This window comes from Mirounga angustirostris, unplaced genomic scaffold, assembly GCF_029215605.1.
Source record: "Mirounga angustirostris isolate CCGP_5_RB_7025 unplaced genomic scaffold, mMirAng1.0.hap1 SCAF_8, whole genome shotgun sequence".
Classification (NCBI taxonomy): domain Eukaryota; kingdom Metazoa; phylum Chordata; class Mammalia; order Carnivora; family Phocidae; genus Mirounga; species Mirounga angustirostris.
Window position 1 is genome coordinate 7,747,245 of NW_026991716.1, and position 20,200 is coordinate 7,767,444.

At 39.5% G+C, this 20,200-nt stretch overlaps 1 protein-coding gene and 1 pseudogene across 6 annotated transcripts in view; one reads left to right on the forward strand and one right to left on the reverse strand.

The window, feature by feature from the left end:
* The window catches only part of CDKAL1 (CDK5 regulatory subunit associated protein 1 like 1), a 662,439-nt gene that overhangs the window by 452,465 nt on the left and 189,774 nt on the right, over positions 1–20,200 (reverse strand). The gene's annotated exons all lie outside the window — the stretch shown is intronic.
* LOC123837091 (small ribosomal subunit protein eS1-like) lies at positions 15,192–16,497 on the forward strand (annotated as a pseudogene).

The window sequence follows — 20,200 nt, forward strand, 5'->3', positions numbered from 1 at the left end:
AGGAAGGAAATGTGTAAGCCAGGATATGAAAGAGAACTACAAATGGGAGAGCGGTGACATTCAACAACAGGCATGAGGAAAAGGAATAATGAACAGGCCTCACTTTCTCACTCCCCTCCAGTCAAGGTAAGCAGCTTAACAGAGAGTAAAGAACATGAGATTAGAGGGCTAGGTTTCAAATTATAACACACTGCTGCCTCACTGTGTAATCAGTAATACCAGGGTTCCTGTGGAGTACAAATGAATTAATGTATACGGAAAGGGTGAGCTACAAACAGCTAGACAGAAGTTAATTACAGTTGCTACTATAATTAATGCAATTGTAATCCTATCAAGATCTATAGAGCTAATGACGTTTTTCAAAAGCAAGGAGGAAAGATTTTCAAAACTTTCAAACACTAGAAGTTAAAGTCAGATCCCATTTATTTTTTTAAGCTCTGGAGGGCTAAGAAATAGGTCACAAATAATTGCAATGAGATGATAATCAAATTTGTGAATGATTTTTTAAATATATAAATTAAAGTAGATTTAAGGTCATTCCTATTAAATCACTCACTTGCATCCTGATACAATTTCCTGAATATGAGGGAAGAGGAAGAAAGCATAAACAGTAGGCCAGGAACCACACAGGATCCTGGGTAAGTCTAAGCATCCATGCCTGGGGGTCAGTGGCTGTTTCCCCAACCCAGGACACCTGAGTGACAAGATCCTTACCAGGCTGCAACAGTTGCCCCCATGGCAATGAATCTAGGTGAAGGGCCACATGGCAGCCCCAAGCCTCAGTTTCCCCAAGTTCTGATAAACCACTCTGCCAACTCCCTTTCTGGCTAGGAGCCCCTCTCAGCTACCATTCCTCTCTCCGCAAACACACTTGAGAGTCCCTGCTCCAGGTAATGTTCTCACCTTACATTAAATCCTCTCGAGTTGCTTTTTTTTCTCCAGCAATCCTAGTCACCAAGACGAAAATGGCCTGTCTCAAAGTCCCAAAAATAAACATGCCCCAGGGCAGAAATGAAACTTGCTTCAAAGAAGCATAACACTCTTAAGCAACACCGGGAAGTACACTGCCCATCAGCACCCAGGATGGCATTATAACTGAATGAAGTAAAGGTAAATGAGTCACAGAACTGCCGCTTTATGACTTCAAGACCCTCTTCACTGGAGAATACAGAAATATACAAAAGAAAAACACGTGGTATGTCCTTTACAAACATTTTCAACTTCATTTTTTAAGGAGGAAGGCATAGGGAAAGAAAAAGTAAAATCTGGCAGAAGGAGATTAGGATGTGAGAAAAAGCTTCTCCCATTCTAGTAACTTTGGCTAGAGATCACTGTCCAAAATGTCAACATCTCATTCTAATGACAGACTCTGAAAGTCAGTGTTACATTGCAGACTCAAACACTTCTGGAATTTCAGAGCTGAAGGGACCTTCCATGTCATACAATTTACAACTCCAGCAACAGAACCGATGAGGTTATATGGGTTGCTGAACACATTGTTAAAAGAAGAACCAGATATTTCCACACGGCTCTTCACACTCTGAATCCAGGATTCTTACCCCTCATAGCAGCAGAGTTCCGCACAGTTTAAAGAAATGGTGCATTTAAATGTTGGGAGTTACAATAAAGATTTCCTGTGTTAGAAACTACCTTAGAAAGACATTTCAATTACTACATCTTTACTATTCTATAAAATGTATGTTTTGTTATAAAACAGTAGTTCTGAGGAACTTCTACTTAAAAATCCATCCACAGTTGATATTCTAACTGGAGATTTTGCAAATGAGTTCCCCTCCCCTTGAACTAATAATTACAGGAAGCTGATAATTTACTCTCTCAGTCTCAGAAGTAATTGTTATGTATATGCTAGACGCTTTGTAGAGTGTTACAGAATGAACTTTTAAAAGAAAACTGTGTAGGGCACCTGGGTGGCTCAGTTGGTTAAGTGACTGCCTAGTCCCTGGATCGAGTCCCGCATCCGGCTCCCTGCTCGGCAGGGAGTCTGCTTCTCCCTCTGACCCTCCCCCTCTCATGCTCTCTCTATCTCATTCTCTCTCAAATGAATAAATAAAATCTTTAAAAAAAAAAAAGAAAACTGTGTATCCCCAAACACTATATACAAAATGTTAAAATCAAGAAGCACTCTTTCTCTATGCCAATTATTATCAATATTAGGTTTTCTAAGGAAAGGCTGATAGCATTACCTAATAAACAACATCCTACAACTGTCTGATTAAATAAATTTTCCTGTCAAACAAAATTTTCAAGAAAAAGAGAAAATCAGATTTAAATTTTTTATGTACTCTGACTTGTCAACTTACTCTATATTGTCAGTTTTTTCATGTGGCTATGATATAATATATGATTTAACTGGCAAAAAAAATACTTGTTTTTAATATATTTCTCAAGGGTGATCATGATTTTTATGCATATTTTACTTTGATATTGAAGTTCTAGTACACCTTTAATATGACCTAGCTTTCGCTTTATATTTCTACTGGTTTCCACTTTCTAACTCTGTTTTTATGGAAGCCAACTATAAAGTACTAATGGAGAATTACCAATACAATTTACTATTGTGTTAGGAAAACGGAAAAATAGCACAATTAACCTACAACTTCACCCTCTATTTGAAAAGTGTAATGCAGCTGCTAGTATTATTTAAGTTTATAGTCTCAGTGATTCTCACTACATTTTGCCAAACAAAAATTGCATTCTTTAAATGAAGATTAAAACTTCTCCTGATGAATATAAAGCACGTGTATGACATGCGCAGAGTGTATAAAAGCAGCGTACCACATGCTGATTCTCTTCAAAGGTAGTCAATAAAGGAAGAAGATTGTATGAAGAAAATTTTTTTACATATATTAAAGTTTTTTAAAATCATATTCATTTTCATTGTTTCTATGAGAGCTTCAAAAGATTAACTCATCCACTTGGCACATTTTGCTAAATAATTCTATCACAGTAAATATAAATCAGAATCTTGGGATTCAGAAACTGGTATACCTAAGAATACCAAATAGCTGAAATGAAAATGATATTCAAACTTAAAAATCAGGATATTCAAACTTAAAAACTGTTTTACATTAATAGTTTCACAAAATCTAGACTACAATACTATATACACTTTTAGAGAACTCGACAATAGCTGTAGTCTCACCTTCTTGCAATCTGCTAAGACATGCTAAGATCTGCGAGAGTGGGAATGGGATGTCACCAAGATGGCGACATGTCAGTCCTGACCTCACTTCTTCTCACAAGAACAACAACTATTCAAGAACAAGAAATCACGGAGAGAATCCTAGAACATGGGGTGAGGCTGAAGCACCCCACTGCACTTCCGAGACCAAGACAGACTGCATATAAGGGAAGTAGCTGCATGTTGACAGCACTGCCCCTCCCCCAGTCAGCGCAGCACCAAGAGGAGAGGTTTCCCGAGCCACTGGTCTCTCCAGGGGAAAAAGAAAACCCCAGACAGGTCAATCCACCTCCCCCATATCATGGGTCATTTGTGGGAGCCCCTACTCTGATCTCACACCACAGGGGTTGCCGAACAATCTGTGGGGCCCAGTCACTGGAATCTTGACTATAACAGAGAAGGTGGGGGAAGGGCTTGCAACAACCAGCACACGCAGTGCCCAAGTAGTAATCCCAAAAAGCAGCTACGCTCACCTGCAGAACAGGTCGGCAGCACACGATGCAAGGGAACTAGGTTGGGTGTAGATCTGCCTGATTCTCATCCTCAAATGAGGAGTTTTGCTGGCCCTAGAGCCAGGTTGACCCATGCCCAGGCAAGGTACTGACTCAAAACCCCACTCAGTATGAAGTGCCTTCCAGTCCCATAGGAACAGAAGGGCTGGCGACAAGACCTGGATACTACATGGCCAGTAGCATGTGAGCCAGAAGAAGGCTAAGAAGAGCTGATAGACTGCAGGGCAGAGCCAGTGCCCTGCTCAGCCAGGGTACCTGAGAGTCAGCTTGAATGAAGACAAAAAACAAAGAGCTTTACCATTTTTAGAGCCGCTTCTCCTGCTGTGCCTGGGCAGGGGATCTAATTCAGAGCCCTGCTCATGGCTGAATGCAGCTTCAGCCTATCCAACCACGGAAACTACCTGGGCCACACAGGAAGCTGGGTAGCCCATTCAACAGTCCTACATAAGATGGCACTCACACACACAATGCAGCACACGGCTTTCCCCACCTGCAGAGCAAAACTGGTGGGCCTACCTGACCAGCAAATTCAGTGCACACTTGGGCCTGATCCAGGCCCCCAAACAAAGAGCTATATAGCTCCTAGGCCCTTCTCTGCCCTCTGCCAGAGCAGAGAAGCTAATTCATTGCCCCACCTATTACTGAATAGGTACTCCAGGCCATGGAGGAAGCCTTACTGGAGACTTGAGGCAACAACAGAGCCCATCCTACAGATGCCTCACGTGGGTATGTAACCAAGGCAACAGTCCTATCCAATTGTTCTCAGCAGGGTCACACACCCCCATCCCCATCCTCAGAGCTGCCTCATCCACAAAAGATCATAACAGCAGGCCCCACAACTGCTAAAAGCATTATCAACAAACACACCCAGAAACCCAAACTGAGCTGACTGGCAAAGAAATATCTCTGCCAAAGGAAACCTGTAAGTATGGATGATAAGTCATTATCAGTTAAGATGAAGTATTAAAAGTTTAAAATATTTTATATAAGCTTCACAGTAACCACAAGGGAAAACTGAATTATACACAAAAACATGATATATAAGCAAAGCATACTAATACCAAAAGACATCAAAGCACACAAAAAAGGACAGCAGAATAAGAAACAAAAGGTCCACAAAGCAACCAGAAAACAATGAACAGAATGGCAATAGTGCATACTTACCTATCAACAATTATTTCAGAAGGTCAGCTGAGAAGATGGTGTAGGAGGATCCTAAGCTCACCGCATCCCGCTGACACAACTAGATAACACCCATATGAACGTAAATAATTCAGGAAAGGACCCAAAGATGGCAGAATGAACTCCACAACTAAAGGCAGGGAAGCGGCCACATCAAAGAGTGTAAGAAGAGCAAAGACTGTGGTCTGGGAGCAAAAGGGAATGTGACCATCCATGACAGGGAGGGGACTGGTGGGGCTTGAAGAAGGGCAGAAAACAGACTCTCACACAGAAGCCCAGGAATGGGAAGGACGTGTCTCTGTAACATTTTTCCTTCAAAGAGAGAGGGGCTGAATAGCATGAGTTCTTAAAACCAGTGGGACTTAAAGCCTGGAATTTTAAAAATCGGTGGGCTCGGCTCTGGTAGAGTGTGGAGGACTTTAGGAAGCAGAGTCCCCACCTTTAAAAGAGACAGCACAGCAAACAGCCTGAGCAGATAGAGCATAGAGCTAGCAATCTGAAAAATGGTGGTGGGGGGGCGGGTAGCACATGGGAGGAAGAAGGATTTGCTCATCTCAGAGCATGGCATGGAGACCCCTTGAGGAACAAAGGAGCTAGCAGGAGCCATTTCCCAATGCAGCTTCATCGGCATGTAAACAAGGGCCACCTGCAGGAAGCAGTGCAGAACCAATACTCCTTACCTAATGTGCTTGCAAAAGTATCTCCCATCTGTACCACTTCGATGGTCCACCCTTCCCAGTCACCGTCCAGTTAGTTCCAGCACTGCAGGTCCCTCCTCCAGAAGACTAGCGCAAACCCTGCCAGCATCACGTCTCCTGATCTGCACATTTTGCAGGACCTCTGTCTCATTTCACAAGCAGACCACTGCACAACAGGCAAAGAGAGCATCTGCAGACAACTGGACTGAAGGAAAAAGAGGCCGAAGACTCAACAGCAAGGCACATGCAACACACATAGGAGACACTCTCTGTAGAGTCAGGCCCTAGGGAAGAGGGGACACTGTACTATGGGACCTCTTCTCTTCTCTATAAGCCTGTTATCACTGAGAGCAAGAGAAGTAGCTGACTTTCCCAACACACAGAAACAGACACAGAAAGGCAAAGTGAGGAGACAGAAACATCTTCCAAATGAAAGAAAAGGACCAAACCACGGCAAGAGACCAAAGTGAAATGAATATAAGTAATATATGTGACTGAGAACTTCAAGTAGTCATCATAAAGATACTCACTGGGCTGAAGAAAAGAGTGGAGGACATTAGTGAGACCCCTAACACAGAGATAAAAAGAAGAACCAATCAGAGATCAAGAACACAATAAATAGAGTTAAAAATACACTTCATGCAATAAATAGCAGGCTAGATGAAGCACAGAATTAATGACCTGGAAGACAGAGTAATGAAAAGAAACCAAACTGAGCAAAGGAGAGGACAGAAAATTATGAAAATTGAGAATAGTCTTAGGGAACTCAGTGGCTCCATCAAATGTAATAACATCCACATTATACGGACCTCAAAAGAAAAGATAAGGAGGCAGAAAATTTATTTGAAGAAATAATAGCTGAAAACCTCCCCAATGTGGGGAAGGAAACAGATATCCAGATCCAGGAGGCACAGAGCTATCCCCCCAAATTCACACAAGGAGGTCCACACAAAGACACACAGTAATTAAAATGGAAAAGTAGTAATAAAGAAAAAATTTTAAAAGCAACAAGGAAAAAAGAAGACAGTTACATAAAAGGGAAACCACATAAGCCTATCAGCAGTTTTTCAGGAGAAATTTCACAGATCATTAGGGAGTGGAATGATAAATTCAAAATGTTAAAGGGGAAAAATCTACAACCAAAAATGCTCTATCCAACAAGGCTACCATTCAGAATCGAAGGAGAGATAAATCGTTTCTCAGACAAACAAAAACTGAAGGAGTTCATGACCACTAAACCAGCTCTACAGGAAATATTAAAGGGGACTCTGAGTCGAAAGGAAGACCATAAGTGAGAGTATGAAAAGTAAAAAAAGAAAAAGAAAAAGAAAAAGAAACCATGAGAGCAGTAAAAATAAATATTTCTATAAAAATCACAGGGATTCATAAAATAAAAGTATGTAAAATATGATACCATAGACCTAAAATGCAGGGGTGGGGGTGGGGAGAGGAGTAAAGAATGGGTTCAAACTTAAGGGACCATCAACTTACATGCAGATGTTATATAAACCAATGCTAACTACAAATCAAAAACCAGTAATAGATATGCAAAAAATATAAAGTACCCAAATATATCACTAAAGAAAGCTAACAAATCATGAAACAGAGCAAGAGAAGGATCAGTGAAAATCTACAGAAACAACGATAAAAAAAGGAACCAAAATGGCAATAAATATCTATCAATAATTACTCTGAAATGGACTAAATGCTCCAATCAAAAGGCATAGGGTGACAGAGTAGATTTAAAAAACCATAATCCACCTATATGCTGCCTAATAGAGACTCATCTCAGACTGAAAAACACCTGCAGACTGAAAGTGAGGGGATGGAGAAACATTTATCATCGAAAGAAAACAAGACAGCAATACTTCTATCAGACAAAACAGACTTCAAAACAGACTATAACAAGAGACAAAGACGGTCACTATATAATCAAAAAGGGGACCATCCAACAAGAGGATATAACAATTGTAAATATTTGTGCATCCAACATGGGAGCACCCAAATATATAAAACAGCTAATAACAAACATAAAAGAACTGATCAATAATAATACAATAACAGTAGAGGACTTTTAACACTCCACTTACCTCGATGTACAGATCATCCAAACAGAAAACCAACATGGACAGTGGCTTTGAAACACACATTGGACCAAATGGATATAACAGATATATTCAGAACACTCCATCATAAAACAGCAGAATGTACATTCTTTGCAAGTGCACATGGAACATTTTCCAGACTAGATCACATATTAGGCCAAAAAACAAGTCTCAACAAATTCAAAGATTGAAGTCCTACCGTGCATCTTTTGACCACAACGCTATGAAACTAGAAATCAAATCTGGCAGAGCACAAACTAAGAAAAAATCTGGAAGAGCACAATACATGGAGGTTAAATAACATGCTATTAAACAGCAAGTAGGTTAATCAAGAAATCAAAAATTACATGAAAACAAAATGGTCCAAAATCTTTGGGATGCAACAAAAGTCATTCTAAGAGTTTATAGCAACACAGGCCTACTTAAAGAAGCAAGAAAAATCTCAAACAACCTAACCCTATACCTCAAGGAGCTAGAAGAAGAACAAACAAAATTCAAACCCATCAAAAGGGAGGAAACAATAAAGATTAGAGCAGAAATAAATAATACAGAAACTAAAAAAAACCAACAGAACAGATCAAAGAAACAAGGAGCTGGTTCTCTGAAAAGATCAACAAAATTGATAAACCTCTAGCAAGACTCATTAAAAAAATGCGAGAGAAAGGACCAAATAAACAAAATTACTACAGAGGAGAAACACAAACAACTGTTAACAAAATATTATGAAAACCTATATGCCAATAAACTGGACAACCTAGAAGAAATGGATAAATTCCTAGAAACATACAACCTACCAAAACTAAAGCAGGAAAAAATAGAAAATTTGAACAGACCAATCAATCACCAGCAACGAAACTGAGCCAGTAATCAAAAAACTCCCAAAAAGCAAAAGTTTAGGACCAGTTTCACAGGCAAATTCTAGCAAATACTTCAAGAAGAAATAGCTATTTTAATACCTATTCTTCTCAAACTGTTCCAAAAAAACAGAAGAGAAAGGAAAGCTTCCAAATTCATCCTATGAGGCCAGTATCACCCCAATACCAAAATCAGATAAAGACACCATAAAAAAACAGAACTACAGGCCAATACCTCTCATGGATATGGATACAAAAATCATCAGCAAAATATTAGCAAACCAAAACCAACAATATATTTAAAAAATCATATACCATGATTTATTGAGATTTATTCCCAGATGCAAGAGTGGTTTAATATGTGCAAAAGAATCAACATGATACATCACATCAATAAGAGAAAGGATAGGGGCGCCTGGGTGGCTCAGTCGTTAAGCGTCTGCCTTCGGCTCAGGTCATGGTCCCAGGGTCCTGGGATCGAGCCCCGCATCGGGCTCCCTGCTCCGCGGGAAGCCTGCTTCTCCCTCTCCCACTCCCACTGCTTCTGTTCCCTCTCTCACTGCCTCTCTCTGTCAAATAAATAAATAAAATCTTTAAAAAAAAAAATAAGAGAAAGGATAAAAACCATATGATCATTTCAATAGATGCAGAAAAAGCATTTGACAAAGGACAGCATCCATTCATGATAGAAACCCTCTGCAAGGCAGGTCTAGAGGGAACATATCTCAACCTAATAAAGGCCACATATAACAAACCCACAGCCAACACCATACACAATGATGAAGATGCAGCTTTACCCTTAAGGTCAGGAACAAGATAAGAATGTCTACTCTTACTAATTTCATTCAACATAGAACTAGAAGTCCTAGCCACAGCCATTAGAAAGCATAAGAAATAAAAGGCATCTAAAAACTGGTTAAGGAAGAAGTAAAACTCTCACTGTTTGCAGATAACATGATACTAGATATAGAAAACCACAAAACCTGTATCAAAAAACTACTAGAACTGATAAATGAATTCAGTCAAGTCTCAGGATACAAAATCAATGTACAGAAATTTGCTGCATTCCTATACGCTAATAATGAAGCATCAGAAAGTGAAATTAAGAAAACAATCCCATTCTTCTCTTACTTTGCTTCCTACTCTGGAAGCAGTGGTATTGAAGATGGCTGGTTGCTGTTGTTATGGGTTTGAGCTGCATTTAGCCATAAAACAATCTTGTTAGAAAAAGTGGGGAGGAGGGGAACAGGAGGAGAGAGGAAGGCCTTTTCTCCCTCTCACCAACATTGAGATACATCTCAATTGGTCTCTAGCCTTGTTTGTAGGGATTCTGTTGGTGAACACCAGGAAAGGAAAGTGGGATGGCCTTCAGTTTGTACCAGCTTAGCTAGCATTGCTGACCAACTGTTTCAGGCTCTGAAAATAAAAGATAATCCTGAACCCATTAAAAAAAAAAAAAAAAAAGGAAAAAAGAAACAATCCCATTTATATTCACACCAAAAACAATAAAATATCTAGAAATAAACTTAGTCAAAGAGGTGAAAGATCTATACTCTGAAAACCATAAAGCACTGATGAAAGAAATTCAAGATGACACAAAGAAATGGAAAGACATTCCATGCTCATGGTTTGGAAGAACAAGTATTGTTAAAATGTGTATACTACCTTTCATCACTGGTCATTAGGGAAATGCAAATTAAAGCCACAGTGAGATACCACCTTATGCCTGTTAGAATGACCATCATCAAACTACACAAGAGATAAATGATGGTATGCATGTAGAGAAAAGGGAAGCTCTGTGCACTGCTGGCAGGACTGTAAATTGATACAACAACTATGGACAACATTATGGAGGATCCTCAAAAAATTAAAACTAGAAATACCATATGATCTAGCAATTCCACTTCTAAAAATATATCCGAAGGCGATTAAAAATACTAACTCACAAAGATATCTGCATTGCCATATTTAAAGCAGTATTACTTGTAAGAGCTAAGATACAGAAACTACCTAAGTGTCCATCAACGGATGAATGGGTAAAGAAGTTGTGGTATATATTCACAATGGAATACTATGCAGCCACACACAAAATTTAAAAAATCCTACAATTTGCAATAACATGGGTAGACCTTGAAGGCATTCTGCTAAGTGAACTAAGAAAGACAAATACTGCGTGATCTGACTTATATGAGGGGATGGAAAAGAGGAGGAGGAGGAAAGAAAAACCAAACTCATAGTAAAAGAGATCAGATTTGTGGTTACCATAGGCAGGGGGTCAGTGGAGGAGAGAAGAGAGAACTGGAGGAAGGTGGTCAAAAGGTACAAACTTCCAGTTATAAGATAAATGGGCACTAGGGATGGACTGTACAACCTGATGACAACAGCTAAGACAGTGAGACAGTGCTGTATCTCATCCAGGAAAGCTGTTAGGAGAGTTAATCCTAAGAGTTCCCATCACAAAGAGAAAATTTTCTTCCTTCTTTCCTTTTGATTGTTCCTATGACAAGGTACAGGTTAGCCGAACCTACTTTGGTAATCATTTCACAATATACAGAAATCTAACCATCGTGCTGTCCATCTTCAACTTATACAGTGATGTATGTCAATTATTTCTCCATAAACCTGGAGGAGAGAGAAACTTTCATCAAAGAGATCAATGCATCCAAAACAGAATGAAAAGGGGGCAGAGTTGAAGAAGAGGAGAGGAGAGGAGTGAAATTGCAGGGGAAGCAGCTCACACTGACCCCTAGAGGTCACTGTACAAGTTTGCCTTTTACTCTGAGGGGGGATTGGAGGAGGGTGTACCACATAAGTCAGAGTAAAGGAGGGACATGGTCCCACCTGTGTTTTAAAAAAAAAAGAAAATTTGCAAGAGTTAACATGAACATCCAATTTTCACAGTAGGTGATTCCTTGTCAATATTTAAACAAGGAAGGATGGGGCTACATTTCCAGACAGATCGGTGGGACCACTAATAGGAGGGTTGGGTCATGGGAAGCCTGAGAGGTTCAAGCTGAAAGCAATTTCCTTTCCTTGTTTTGAACAATCAAATCCAGTGAACCATTGTAACAGTGTGTTATGTGAAAACTCTAGAAAGACTGTCAAACTAACAAACTATTCAACACCATGTACCCTCCCTTGTAGCCCCACCCCAGAATGAAGCAGAAGTTAATGAAAGACCCAAGACTTCATAAAAATTAATTCCATTAATAATAAAAGGTGGTTCAAACCTGTAAGAAAATGCATCTTTGAACAGAAAAGGAAATGTAAGTGATGAACATACTAAAGCAGTGTAATTAAAGACCAGCCAAAAACATATAAAACAATTCTGAATCATGAAGCAGCAGAATCCACCTGGGGGGCACACTTAAGTGTTTATTTTAGTTTTAAAAGCTTTAAGGGAAGAAAAGTATTTGACAAAATGAAAGATACAATGGATAAAAAAAATTCATTCTAGAAATAATGTATATTGAAGTATAGGGGGCAAATAAGTAAAGTTAGAATCCTATTGCTAATCTGGGGTAACCAGCAGGAGGGGAGAGTGAGGAAAAAGAAGAGGAAAAGACAAACTGACACATTTAAGAAGGTGGCAAAATGCAATGTCTGCGACACTGTAATCATGTATTAACATGGTACATAAACTTAAAACAAACAGGTTCATTGAAAAAAAACTAAATCAACCACAGCCATAAATTCCTGGCTTCTTTAGTTATTACAAGATAGAAGTTATCACTTATTTAATTACACCAATGAGACTGGGAAGTAGTCCCAATATTAAACCACTGTGCAACACTTTCCAGCATATTCAGACTATATAATAACTGTGTCAGCAACTACACATATTGAGAGAATGCAGAAGTGTCCCTTCAAAGCATACTTTGAAAATCAATAAAATTATTTTATTGAAAAACAAACCCTGTGAAAGCAGATGTGCTTATATGGTCCAATACCATCCCAGATGGACCATGTTACATATCCAAGCTCAGTTCACTTACTTATTAAGTTTGGAAAGCATCCTCAAGTAAATCTCCACGGGATGTTTGGGTGGTTGTTCAGTTATTAACATTTACAAAAACCGCTTGATATTTTGCCTTCCAGTCTCAATTCACAAAAAGTTTATACTCTGAATTCGTACCAAATGCAAAGTACAAAATTTGACAGAGTGAAGATGAATAGCAATGTGTTAAATAAGAAAGAGCTATTTGGTGAAGTACCCTGGGAATTTAGGTCAGTCTAATCCAAGATTGCATCAATTACTGAGAAGTTAAGGGAAACAGAAAATCAATTAAACTTGCAGATCGTGCCATATTGGGAAAGTCTTGAATTACCGACACTGGAGGCATCTGGAATTAGACTGAATGAAATACTAGCAAACATATTAATAACAATGACTTAAGAGTAAAAACATTTTTCTAATTTCAATAGGCAATATTTACTTGCAATCATTTGTCTTAAGTTATCCAGTAGACTACTTTTGCAAAGACAAGAATTTTTTTAAAGTTTTTTTTTTTTTTTTTTGGTTTGGAGGATGTAATGTACACATATCAGAAGAAATACAAAATTATATTCCCTTCAGAGTTTTCATACCAAAAAAAAAAGTTTTAGTGACCATGTAAACCAAGACTAAGGTACATGAATATTTTAAAAGAAAGAAATAAATGTATTTAAACTCTATACATCTTCCCTCAGAATTGGTTATGTGCCTTGCTGAATTATCAAGATGATACAGAAGAAAATCCTAAATTCATTATAATCTGTTCTCTCCTAAAATAAATGCTATAAATGGATGGAATTTTCAGACCACTATTAAAATAGGGAGGATTCATTCAGAGTAACTTGGAACTTTCCATTTTGTTGCAACCGAGACAGATACAAATGGAATATGCTTTATATGGTTTTATGTTAATCACAATAGTTAAATGCTTTGGGCATCAATGTAGCTTATTAGTACATTTTTAAAACATTACTTGGTATAACATAAGCAAGAAAAATGCAAACAGGCTGTGGCAGAAGCTGTACGTCCAAACCCCCTTCAAGGAAGACATATGAAGAGAGCCCAACAGGAATCAAATGTGGAAACAAGACAGTTGTGGCAAAATCCTCTTGTCAGGCTGTATTCCATCTGGCCCTTCTGGGCAAAGACTCGCTTCTCCACGGAGCATTTATCAATCAGGATCCCAGCAAAGCAGATGGCACACTGCATAATTGAAGAGGTTTTAATAAAGGGACTATTTACTAAAGTTTGGCAAGGTTAGGAACACCAACAAGAGACAATGCAATACTCTCAGGCTAGCAACAATGGGGTGCTATTTCCACCCCTGGGCCTGAAAAAGCAAAGGAAGGGAACAGTTAGAAGAACCTGGAGAAACAGATGAATAGAGTGGGCCACCTGACAGGATCTGTGGCCGCCGCTCAGGGAAGCACAAAACCAGCAGAAGCAGGGAAGGAGAGAGTGAGAAAGCGTAACAAATACTCCTGTCTCACACTCGAGTCACACCTCCAACCTCCAGCTGGAAAAATCCACCTAGACACCAAATAGCAAGGGTCCTACTGACGCCACACACACAGGTCAGCCTCCAGCAACACACGTCAGGTGGAGAAAGGGTCTGTAAGGGAGACAGACGCATCCACTCACAGGCAGGACCCTCAGGGAAACACATAGCATACAGGGCTGGAGCAAAGGGTGTACGTATGGAATCAGTGGGAGAAAAAGAACAGGACGGAGGAAAAGACCATGAGGTTCACACTAAGAAGTCACACCTTCATTTGGCAGGTAACTGGCAACCACTGAAGGTACACATGCAGGAGTGTAAATAACCCCGGGATGATGGTAGCAGCAGACTCAGATGGGGAGGAGATTTGCTTCCAACAGTTAGATGATTCCAGCAGTCTGGGTATTAAGGAGGTAGTAAGAAATAAACAGTAACAAAAACTGATCCTGTAGTATGTCCCAGGTATCTCAAAAGTCATATCCATTTAATCCTCTCCACTTTGAACTAGGAAAACTGAGCCTCAGAAAAGCAACCTGTGAAAGTCAACCAAGGACTAATTAGCTGCTATAAATGCCACATTATTTCACTAACTTGTGCTTTCTAAATGAAATACTGGCAGCAGAAAATGAAGAACAGAAGTTCACGGACAGGCCCAGATCTCTATTAACCAAGAGATCTTAGATGAGTCATTTGATGGCTTTCATTTGACAGCTTTCAGCTTCCTTATCTGCAACTAAGAGCACCTACAAAAATTGTTTCTTCCATCTCTAAAGTTCTCCTGTTGCATTACTAATACTTAATCATCAGCCTTGCCACCCTCAAGCCAACGTACCAATGAACATCCCCACCAGCTTCATCTTTAACTCATGTCTCACAGTGGACTCTCCAATTAAATCCAATTTCAATCTCCCTGATAAATCCACTCAAGCAAAAACTCTTCAGTGAGAAGCCATCCCCAATCAACTCAACCTGGAGGTGACAGGACTTCTGTGATATTGTGATATAACAGGAAATATATATATGGTCTTCATCCTCAGTTCCTAATACAGGGCCCCTAAAACTCCTTTAATTCCCTGAATGATAAGGGTGAAAGCATTTTTGGTTACTCATCATAAGCCCCTTTCAACCATATCTGAATTTACGCCAATGAGGTAACTCTTAGAGAATGGGGGCTGGCTGCCAAAGAAACCAACAATGTCATTGGAGGGTTGGATCTTTCAGCCCCAACCCCAACCTTTGGGAGTTCAATCACCAATGGTCAATGATTTCATCACTCATGCCTATGTAATGTAGACTCCATAAAAAAACCCTAAAGATGGGGTTTGGGAAGCTTCCAGGTTGGTGAACATACTAAGGTGCGGGGAGGGTAGCATACCCAGAAAGGGTATGGAAGCTCCATTTCCATTACCACATAGCTTGCCCCGTGCATTTCTTCCAGTTCCACTTTTCCTGAGTTCGACGAGCTACTCTAGCAAATTATCAAACCTAAGAAGGGGGTCATGAGAACCCAATTTATAGTTGGTCTGTCAGAAGTACAGGTGACAATCTGGACTTGCAATTGGCATCTGAAGTGGTAGGTAGTCAAATGGAACTGAGCCTTCAACCAGTGAGGTCCACAGTAACTCCAGACAGTTAAGGTCAGAATTGCTTGGGATAGCCCCTTTGGCTTCCTGAGCAGCACCACGGCAAGTGGGAAGAACAAACACCTCATGAAAGGCAGCAAAAAGGGAGGCAAGAAGAAAGTGGTTGATCCATTTTCTAAGAAAGACTGGTATTGATGTGAAAGCACCAGCTATGTTCAGTATAAGAAATACTGGAAAAAACACTAGTCACGAGAACTCAAGGAAGCAAAAGTGCATCTGTTGGCCTCAAGCGTTGTGTTTTTGAAGTGAGCCTTGCTGATCTGCACAATGAAGAAGTTGCATTTAGAAAATTCAAGCTAATTGCTGAGGACATTCAGGGCAAAACCTGCCTGACGAATTAGCATGGCATGGATCTTACCAGGGACAAAATGTGTTCCATGGTCAAAAAATGACAGACCTGGATTGAAGCTCAGGTTGATGTCAAAACTACTGATGGTTATTTGCTTCATCTATTTTGTGATGATTTTACTTAAAAATGCAGCACCAACAGGTCCGCCAAATTCAGAAAAAGATGATGGAAATCATGACCTGAGACGTGCAGACAAATGACTTGAAAGGAGTGGTCAATAAACTGATTCCAGGCAACATCGGAAAAGACATAGAAAAGGCCTGCCCATCTATTTATCCACTCCATGATGTCTTTGTTAGAAGAGTAAAAATGCTGAAGAATCCCAGGTTTGAACTGGGAAAGGAATGTTCATGAAGCTTCATGGTGAAGGTAGCAGATCTGGAAATGCTACTGGGGATGAGACCAGTGTAAAGTTGAACAAACTGATGGGTATGAGCTACTAGTCCAAGAATCTGTTTAAAATTCACACATTTAATGGTGACAAATAAAAAATCTTATTTGTGATATTTAAATTTTAAAAATTGCTTGGTATAGAAAACATACACATTTGGTGCCAGAAGCATCGTCAGTACAGAAAAACATAGTTTACCTTTACCTTCTATGATTTCCTATAGAAATTATATCTCTGCAAGCCATTTGGCAGCCTTCAGACTGCCAAAAACAACTTCACTGTTTTTTATTAGACTTTATTTTTTAGATCAGTTTTAGGTTCACAGCAAAATTGAGCAGAAAAGTACAGAGTTTCCATATTCCCCCCCCACCCCCCCAGTTGTCCCTATTATCAACATCCTCCGCCAGAGTGGTACATTTGTTACATCAATGAACCTACGCTGACACATCACAATCACCGAAAGACCACATTACAATTCACTTATGGTGTTGAACATTCTATGCGTTTGGGAAAATATATAAGGACATGTATCCACAATTACAGTATCATATAAAATACTATCACTGCCCTAAAACATTCCTTTGTACTCTGCCTATTCATCTTTCTCCCACTGCCCCAACACTGGCAACACTGATCCTTTTACTGGCTTTGCCTTTTGCAGAAGTCAGAGAGTTGGAATCACACAGTGTGTAGCCATTTCTGATTGGCTTCTTTCACTTAGTAATGTGCACTTAAGTTTCCTTTATGTCTTCTCATGACCTGATAGCTCATTTCTTTTTAGCACTGAATATTCCATTGTTCCACAGTTTATCCATTCACCTACTGAAGGACATCTTGGTTGCTTCCAACTTTTGGCAATTATTGAATAAACATCCGTGTGCAGGTTTTTGTGCGGACACAAATTTCCAACTCCCCTGGGTATATGCCAAGGAGCATGGTTGCTGGATCATATGGTAAAAGTATATTAGTCCTGTAAGAAACTGCCAAACTGTTTTCCAAAATGGCTGTACCATTTTGAACTACTACCAGCAATGAATGAGAGTTCCTGTTACTCCATACCCTCACCAGCATTTGGGGTTGTCAGTGATCCAGATTTTAGCCATACAAATAAGTGTGTAGTGGTATCTTGTTTTAATTGCATTTCCTTGATGACATATGAGGTGGAGCATCTTTTCATATGCTTATTTTCTATCTATGTATCTTCTTTGGTGAGGTGTCTGATGAGGTATTTGGTCCATTTTTTAATTGGGTTATTTATTTTCTTATTGTTAAGTTTTAAGAGTTCTTTATATATTTTGGATAATGGTCCTTCATCAGATACATCTTTTGCCAACATTTTCTCCCAGTCGGTGGCTTGTCTTCTCACTCTCTTGACAGTGTCTTTTGCAGAGGAGAAGTTTTTAATTTTAGTAAGTCCATCTTGTCGATTATCTCTTTTATAGATCAAGCCTTTAGTGTTGCCTCTAAAAAGTCATCCCACCATACCCCAGATCGCCTAGATTGTCTCCAGTGCTAACTTCATCACCATTAATTGACTATATATGGACATACTGAGGGGCCATCATGGGGCTGGTCCTTAAGACGGAAGATGAATAAGGCAGCAAAACCCTCAAGCATCCTGAAGCACTACTTCCAGAAACTCAGTCACCCACTAACACAGTGACTCTCGGGTGGGAGAGATGAGAGAAGTCATGGTACAGCTGCATGAATGTGGCATCAGACTCATGAGCACAGGCCTGGGAGCAGGCCTGCCTGGATGCCAGTCCCAACCCTGCCACTCACTAGCCATGCGCCCCGGTGTCTCAGCTTCCTTGTCTGGAACATGAGGAAACTATTTACACCCACTTCACTTCACAGTGCTGCTGTGAAGACTAAACGATGTAATCCTGGTGAAAAGGCTCGGCATCACGCCCTATCACACCAGGACTGCACAAGAAACGCCACACTTGTACACTCTCCCAGATGGGGACTCAGGTGCACGGTTTAACAAACTATTCAAAATGATCACTGCTTTACATTTTTAATCATTGTATATCATCTCATTTTGAAATTTCAAAGAAGATTAAGGTACAGGCTAATTCTCACGTTCTATGGTCATCCAATAAATCAAGGAATCAAAATAAATGAAGAGCATGTGGAAGGTGGCAGACACAAGCTAGCAGGAAAAGTGCATGGTTAAAATCTCAACGTGGGAGGGCGCCTGGGTGGCTCAGTCGTTAAGCGTCTGCCTTCGGCTCAGGTCATGATCCCAGGGTCCTGAGATCAAGCCCCATGTTGGGCTCCCTGCTCCATGGGAAGCCTGCTTCTCCCTCTCCCACTCCCCCTGCTTGTGTTCCCTCTCTCGCTGTGTCTCTCTCTGTCAAATAAATAAATAAAATCTTTAAAAAAAAAAAAATCTCAACGTGGTGACAGCAGTCCGTTTTCTTTTTTTAAAACACACAATTCCCACTTACAACAAAACAATTAAAATTTTAAGTGAGAAGCTCAATTCATGTAAAATTGCATTACTGGTTTTTATTTGTACTAATCTAACAGAGGAAAATGGACTATGAGTATTTAAAAATTAAACCACAGAACTGAGGATAATTTATTTCTCAGTGACTTCAATAAGAATCTGGTTCGAAGAACCATGGCTAATGAAACATAGTTCTATTTTCTAGTGTAACTACAAAAATTATATTCAGTAGAATATCAAAACTGAATACTACTTTTAAAAGTATTTGTAGGGGCACCTGAGTGACTCAGTCGGAAAAGCATGCAACTCTTGATCTCAGGGTTGTGAGTTTGAGCCCCATGCTGGGTATACAGATTACTTAAAAAAAATTATTTTTAAAAAGTACTTTTAAAAAGGGTAACTGCAACTAATTAGGTGATTAAAAAACATGCACATAATGTCAACTGTATCTCAATAAAGTTGCAAAAAAACCCACATAAATATAATCATTTCCACTTATTTATTTATTTATTTATTTAATGTCAGCTGCAACCCAACAAGAGGCTCAAACTCACAACCATGAGATCAAGACCTGAGCTAATACAAAGAGTCGGACACTTAACCAGCTGAGTTACCAGGGCATCGCTCATTTCCTTATTTTAAAACTGATTAAATTATGTCTTCCTGATCCAAAACTCAAAATCTATTTCACGCAAATATAAAAATGAGATTAAAAAAAAAAGGACTATGACCTGACTCATTTATAAGTCAATTAAATATATGCCTCCTGTATTGGATTGGTCAATGCATGAATCAGTCAAGGACAAAATGTTGTAATTTTGTATGTAAATAAATGTTAACTGATATTTTTATAATATAGTTCAAATAATACAGTACTTCCCCCTTCTTACCAGCCAGGGGATACGGTCCAAGACCGCCAGGAGATGCCTGAAACTATGCACAGATAGTACCAAACCCTATTTGTATTGTGTTTTTCCCTATACATACATAGCTACAATGAAGTTTAATTTATAAATTAGGCCCAGTAAGAGATTAATAGCAATAACTAATAATAAACTAGAAAAATTACAACTATAGACTGCAATAAAAGTTACGTGCATGGGGTCTCTCTCTCATAGTGTCTTACTGTCCTGTATTCACCCTTCTTGGAATGATATGATGGGAAGTGAGGTGACCAAGGTAGGCATTGTGATGTAGGCTCAGGCCACTATTGGCCTTCTGACGATAAGGTAGGAGGAGGATTATCTGCTTCTGGACATCAGCTGACTATGGCTAACTGTATCCAGAAAGCAAAAGTGTAGATAAGGAAGGGAGGAC